The sequence below is a fragment of the Tuber melanosporum genome (assembly GCF_000151645.1).
Source record: "Tuber melanosporum whole genome shotgun sequence assembly, scaffold_94, strain Mel28".
NCBI classification, from domain to species: domain Eukaryota; kingdom Fungi; phylum Ascomycota; class Pezizomycetes; order Pezizales; family Tuberaceae; genus Tuber; species Tuber melanosporum.
The window spans coordinates 335,977-343,553 of NW_003299144.1; positions in this window are offsets into that span (position 1 = coordinate 335,977).

Consider the following 7,577-nt stretch of genomic DNA (forward strand, 5'->3'; position numbering starts at 1 on the left):
TGTTAACAGGAATTGGTCTCGTTGTTCAGCTTATGACTATTAAGAGTAAAGTGTAGTAGGTAAAGTAGAATAAAATCATAAAAGAAATTATATTATTATGGTCTCTTCTCCTTTTGCTTGATGATATCTAAAGGCTTAGGAGGCACTTTGATATCTATATTCCATGTCTAAGTGATTCTGGACTACATCTATTATACAACTATATATCTCTCTGGTTATGATTTTCAATATTGGGTATTCTTCAAAGATGTGAATACCTTGAGACCCTGAAAATCACTACATTCTCTTTGGTAATAATGATATTATTAGCTAGGAACTATACTGTTTTCAACAGTAATTATACTATCTTAAGAGTCATTAGACTTATGGCCTAGTTCTCAAGTTGAACTGAGTTGGTCCCAATTGTCTCCCTTATTGATGAAATAATCAGTTTCATCTGGGGGTGGAATCTGTGAAGGTAGTTGTAATTTCTAACTTCCTAGGTTACTTGACTTTAAACTTTCATAATTCCAACTATTCCTGACACATATATTCTGGATAACTTCCTACTAGTTCATAGGAAGCTCTTGTATTGGATTGGCAGATAATCCCTCTGTTGGCAACCATTGGTTCCTTTGGGTGATTCTGCGAAGTCGAATATTTAACCTTCTTAGATTGCCATCTTCAAGACTCTATATCTCCTGATCTAACTTATAAATGCCTATCAAGTAACTTCTATTGTTTAGAGGAGAAGCACTTTTATAGGATAGAATTATAACACTTCTGTTGAGGGTATTCAGTTGTCATGTATGGAGCCTTCCACTTGCAAGTAGTATTGGTTGAAAATTACTGAATACTAGAAACAACTTTGACTTTGACCAGAGTTGAAGACTTGACTTTTAATTTAAATATTACATGATATTTCTACTGAGTTATGAATGTGGGAGCCCCGTAAGGGGACTGCAGGGGTGTGTTAGAGACCAGTAATTCCGATTCTAAGTAGGGCCCCCCTACTCAGCCTAGTTCCTCAGTATCGGATTCCCATATTCCTAACAGGTATGGCCGTGAGGAATAGGCTCTTCAAGTTTTGCTTTAAGAAATTTCCTCATCCTTACTTTTACCCCACCTTGGAACGTGAAGCTTCAGCTTCAAACAATTTGAGTCCCTGATTTCTATCTAAAGATAGACTTCTAGTCTTTAACCTCGAGCACCATCTTAGGGCCTCCTTGTTACCTCTTCACCTGCATTTGCTAGAAGTTCTTACTTCTTTTTACACATCTTTATATTGGTTTGTTTAAGTTACTTGCTCATAGTTGCAATGGGTATACAAGCCTCTACTTGGTCTGCCATGTCAGGTTTATGTTTGTTGGTAGTTTTGTCAGATGCTGTCAAGTAGAATTTCTCTCTAGAGGCTGAAGTCTCTTGTTGATTTCATTGAGCTAAGAATGAAATATCTACCCTGTTGGCCACCCGGGTCTCTAAATACTAAATTGTTAGCAGCTTGGTTACTATGCTGGCTGCTGCCAATGCTCCTACAGTTATCCTCTCTTTACCTGTCTTCTCGGTCGCTTCAGTTACTACTGTAGTCTTGGTTGGAGGGTATGCCTTAGGTCCTCAGAATTCTCAGGGACCAGTGTGAGAGTGTCTATAGGGGAATGTTATGCCAGAGGTTATCTAGTCATCACTTGCAGCCCTGACGGCGAGTAATGGTTTGGGTGATCCTGTTCCTGTTTTGTCAGGTCTAGAGTAGGTGCATACTCCTGCTGTAGGTTAGGTGATTCCTGGTATAGTGGTACCAGCTATAGTGGTATCATCTGCTTTGTAGAGGCAGGTACTGGAGTCCTCCGTGGCCGAGCCTGTGGCTGGTAGGGGTAATGCCTCTAGTGGTATCCTCCCTGTGACAGTGGGTGGTGATGGGAGTGGCCAGCACACTCCTGTTTCTGGACATGTACCAGGATGTGGTAAAAGGAAAAAACACAAGAAGCACTAGGTTAAATGCGATCAATTCTCACCCATATCACTTGTTCTCAACTCTGAGTAGTCATCGCCTTCATTGGTTCACTTTCACACACTGGCTACTATGGAGTCCATGGCGGGTCTGTCATCTGTAGAGGTAGCTGTAAAGTTTGTGGAGTGTATTATCTGAGTATTTTCGGCTAGGTGTTGACAGCTTGAGGATATGATCTTTTTGGTATCTTTTATCTAGGTGTTTAGATTACATTGCTACGTGGTTATCCTGGGATAGTCTGGGACAGTTCATACCCCCTCAGCTAGGAAGTTCAATTCCAGCAAGTCGGCTTTTCTTGGGGTCTACTCACCTTGGGTTTCATTAATTTTCTTTTTGTTATGGGATTTGGGAATGGGATGCTGTAATGGTAGGCAGATACGTTCTGAGATCATTAAGTAGGGATGCTCAAGTGGGTTTCTACCATACTGAAAGATATTGGAGGTTCACATTCAGATGGCAGTAGTGGAATTTTTAGATTTTAGTATGGGTTACTTGGCTGGCATGTAGGCTGGGCTGAAGAGGATTTTCTCTACCACTGATGGTCTTATATTTTGTGTTTGTGTTGGGGCATGGCATGGACATGTCTGAGGTATAGGGTCAGAGGTTTAGTTAGTTTGTAGTTAATGGTATACAGGTTAGCGGAATCTCTGTGCTGGTGTGGACTTGTTGTATACTAGTATTGGGGGTACGAGTTTAAATAAAATTAGATTGAATTTTAAGTAGAAGCTGCAATCCCTTGACGTTCCACAACACCACAATGTTCCACTCCTGTATACCATACCAATTACAATTTTGAACATAACAACTACAGATAGCCATAAAAATATAAAAAATTAAAATCATATGGAGATTGATCATGATTATTAAAATAAAGGCACATTATAATGTACTCCTGCAATGATGTCTGCTTCATATATAATTGATGATAAAGGAGGAGAGGACCTCAAGACTCCTCTTACTCTTACAGCTGCCCAGTATGACACGAATTGGCTGTTTGGGGATGGTGGTACTCGGCAAGTATTTGGAGCAAGTTGCTGACACTCTTGTAGTTGAGTTTCAACCCGGTTGAGCTTGGCTTGACATGTATGATTATGGGCCTCTGCAGCATCCAACCTCTATCCCACCTCCTATGCTAGTTTCCCGAGCTCCCATATCTTGCCATCACGATGGAATTATTGTAGCATCAAGGCAATCTCCCTGCCACTTTTATTTGCATGCTCAGGGTGTACAAGCCGAGGAGGGTATGGAGGGAGGCCATTATTGTCATCATTATTGAAAGTGGCAGCTGCCTCAAGTGAGATAGCAATATTCAGTGGTACAATACCAGCATGGCAAAATTCATACCTGCAGTTTGGTTCAGTGATTGCAGGAGCATGAGCCTCATCGTAAATTTTGAAGAACAATTAGAATATAATCTTCAAAATACCTCCAGACATGTGTCGGTAGAGTTTATCATGAAATGACTGCTTCAGAACTCCAAAAGTCACCAAATTAAGAGGTTGAAGCAGGTGAGATCAATGGAGTAGGAGCCAAATAGGTACAACTTTATCGAAATAGTATAATTCGAAAAATTGTTAGCCTTTGTGGGAAGCATATCTATCTAAAATGAGAATTCACCAGGGTATCTGCTCCCCAACTTCAGAAGATTTTGAATAAGGCAAGAATACTTTTCTTAACTACTCATCCCCTGTGGCCTGGGTTGTAAAGGCATTGTCTGTCTGAGTAAGGTAGAATTTGAAGCCTTCAACAAGTTGTTCGCAACCTGGAAGAATACTCATTGGAAAAACAGTCCCCTTCGTGATGAATAATAGGAAGATGGATTTCCCAGTAGGGGTTATACACTCAATGCATGTAATGAGTCTTGTAGCACCTGATGGTGTAGTGCAGGTCTGGTCCATTTTTGCAGTTGTAGCTATCATTACAACTTGTTTATAATGTGAAGAATTGCCAATCACAAGGCTAGATTCATCCGTGTTCTAGATATAATGCGATTGTAACTTGTAACGGCAAAGGATTTGTACCAATAGGGTAAAGAACTTTTCAATTGATTCAGGTAGAACACTCTAACGGTTATTTTCGAGGGCAGCTACTCTGACAATCTTCAAATCTGATAGCGCTTAATGAATTGTGCAACCCAATTCTTACCTGATACAGTTTTCACAATCTCTGTAGCTATGAACCAAATTATTTGTGGATGACATGGGAATTCACAGTCCTGTATTTGGAGAATCCAATCCTTCAACTCCTTCTCCTGAGCATGCCAGAGAAGTTGTCTATTTTTATTGCTTTCAGCGTGGGTGGGGATTCCGGCAAGCTGCCTTCCTAGGGACATTTATTTGATTTTGCACATTTTCGAGATTTTTTGGATTGACTATATATTTTCAAGTAGTGGCTGGATGTGAGTAGTATCGCAAAAGTAGCCGTTCTCTGTAGTGGTGACATGGAGATAGTTGGAGGTTGGACTGCTATAGTCTACAGAGGCGGAACGTTGTAGGGTGGTGGAATGTTGCAGGATTGAGTCTTTTAATTTTCTTACTTATTACTTTGTATGAATAAAACATCTTTATGTTCTTTATCTTCTATAATTCTCATGAGCCTAAGGGTGAGACCTCTATGCAATATGACTATAGGCATTACACAATCAGGTGCTAGCAACCTAGACTGAAATGCCGAAAAACTATTAAAGAAGGAGATATATATATTGGACAATATATAGTACTATTAAGAAAAGGTATCATTGCCTATCGCTATACATTAACAGAGATATATGAATGTTATATTCAGTGTCTAGTATGGATGCTCTCTCAAATGAGCAGAAGGCTAGAAGTTTCTTTTTCTATTCCTGAAACTGAGCTCATACACTGGTATATCCTGCAACAAAAAGACCCCTTCTCCAACCTCTCAATAATCATTGATGGCCTACTCTTTCATCCCTGCGGGGTGGTCTACTAGCTTGGCTATTGGTTCAAACCTTCCTCCTACTCTCTCCATAGGGCCCACAATGCATATTTCTTGAAACACCTGGTCTTAGTCTATGGTGTACTCTCTCTGGTTTAGAGACTTTCTTGCCTGGAGAAGGGGTTAGCTTCCTTCCTCTGCTACCAGCTAGCAGCCCCTCTCCTTGCTTCTATCCTACTCTACCTGGAGGACATTGTTACCTCTTTAGCTTTTATAGAAGATTGTCTTGTTGTTTTGTGGTAACTGGTTCAATAGTGGATTACTAACTACTTCCCGGAGACCACTACTAGTATTCTCCTCTTTGAATCAGCACTTGTACCTCTCTAGTGCCTGATCAAACACCGCCAACATCTAGCTGCTTTCTGTATAGTATGCCTACCACCTGAGAGGGGCCTACTTGCAGCTCGCCTCTACTGCTAATTTCCTGCAACCTCTAACCTCTATTCCTTCCAAAACCCTTGTCTGCTCATCTTTAACCTCATTACTGAATACTTCCCACTTAATTGCAGGACCCTGAAATCCTCCATCCTGATTCCAAAACACGTACTGATAGATACTATAGTGCACAGGGTTGTCAAGCTTGTTGGCCATCTCCCCTGAGTTCCTCTATCCTCTAAGGCTCTTTTTCTGCGTACCTACACCTGGTGATTCTGTGGATTCCTCCTGCCTAGTCCTAAAAAGAGGATTCAGACAAATGCTCCTTTATATGTAGTATATCCAATATCCACCCCCTTCCTGATACGTGTACTCTTCTTTATTGTCTCCTCACTTGCTTATAAGTTTGGGTAAGTTCATAGTGGAGTGCATTCACCCAATGAGAACTGGAAAAAGCTACCTGGCTGCCCATTAATCTAGGTTGTATCTGAATGCCTCTACTTACTCTGTCCATACTGCGAGATGGAACTCAAAACCTTCCATTATGATCTCATCACCTGCCCTTCCTGCAAAAGCACTCAGGAGTACCACCTCTCTGGGGTTGAGAGCCTGGATGGAGATAAACTCTTTTGGTTGATACTGGTCCTGCTGTACAGTCTTGCCGTCTGCATCTCCTCCACCTCGATGGAATTTCCTCTCAACATGCCAGCCTACAGAGATTATTCTTCCTCTCCCTGATCTCAGATGTTTCTAGCTTCCCTTCTGTCCTTCCTCATCTTGATTGATTTCCTCCGTGGATGTTGGAAGGGCTCCACCCTGTTGATTTTGTTCATAATAGGGTTCTCTATACTGGTTTGAGTTTTTTCCTTTATTTTACTATGTGCGCGTTTTATGGTATCAGTTGTTTACTATAGTTGGAGGCACTAGTTTGGTTTTCTTTACTGTTGATTTTGTTCATAATAGGGTTCTCTATACTGGTTTGAGTTTTTTCCTTTATTTTACTATGTGCGTGTTTTATGGTATCAGTTGTTTACTATAGTTGGAGGCACTAGTTTGGTTTTCTTTATTGTAGTTGTTTTGGGATTGGACTTTTATTTACATAGTAGCTAGTGCTGCATGTAAGTTCTTGTACCTGGACAACAAATACATAACAATAAAAATAAATAAAAAAAGAAAGGACAATATTTGGAATGAGAAATAGAAGAACTTAGAAAAGATTGTATTGAGTTATTAGATATTAGAGTAAGGATTACAGACTATGAGTTATATATAATTGGTCATTTTTCTAGAAATAATCTAAAATGATACTGTTAGGTAGAAGCCAACTCTAGTAAAGCTGGAAAAGACTTAGACTAGAATCTTGAATGTAGAAAGAAATTGTCTATAAAGGGTAAATTAAGAATATGAGAAATATACAGACCCCATGGTAGGATAACTGCATATAGACATGCATTTATAGGAGTTGCTATTAGATGAAAGCTAATGTCATGAACATGGCTTGGCACAGAATTGGTTTTTACATGACTCATGATTATGAGTCATAGGTATGTTATTGTTTCACGCATATGACTCATTTGGGTCATATGACTTATTATGTTATGTTTCGCACATAATTCAGTTATGAGTCATGAGATATGTGCCGGGTGAGCATGTCTTGTGAGTGTACCTTACAGGTATGCCTTGTGCATATAATTTATGTTTCGCACATGACCTCATTATGAGGTCATGGGTTTCACGCATATGACTTAGTCGAGTCATATGACTTATTTATTGCATTATGATTGGTTTATGAGTTTTTGTACATGACCTTGCTATGAGGTCATAGGTTTTGAGCATGTGACCACTTTGGTCACATGACTAGTTTGTTATTATTTGGTTTTGCACATGTGACCACTTTGGGTCACATGACTATGGGTGGGAAGAACACTATATAAGGAGGCTGATACGGCCGAGGATAATAGGTTCTTTACGCTTTGTTCTAAGTACATTTCCCACATATTACTTTAACAAATATAAAACACCTTTACAATCTTTATCTTTATTGCAATATTTATCATTATGCAGAGGAAAGCTCTTCACGAAGACGAGTTAGAGAAAGCTTACGATAGATGTCCCCGATAGAAGACCGAGGTCTTGTACTATTGGTAATGTAGGCAGAGGCTTAGTACTATTTTAAGACGAAGAAAGGCGAAGTAGGAGAAGAGAAGTATCGTTCCCTATCGCTAAGAACTAACCATCCGAGGGGGGATCGTTACAG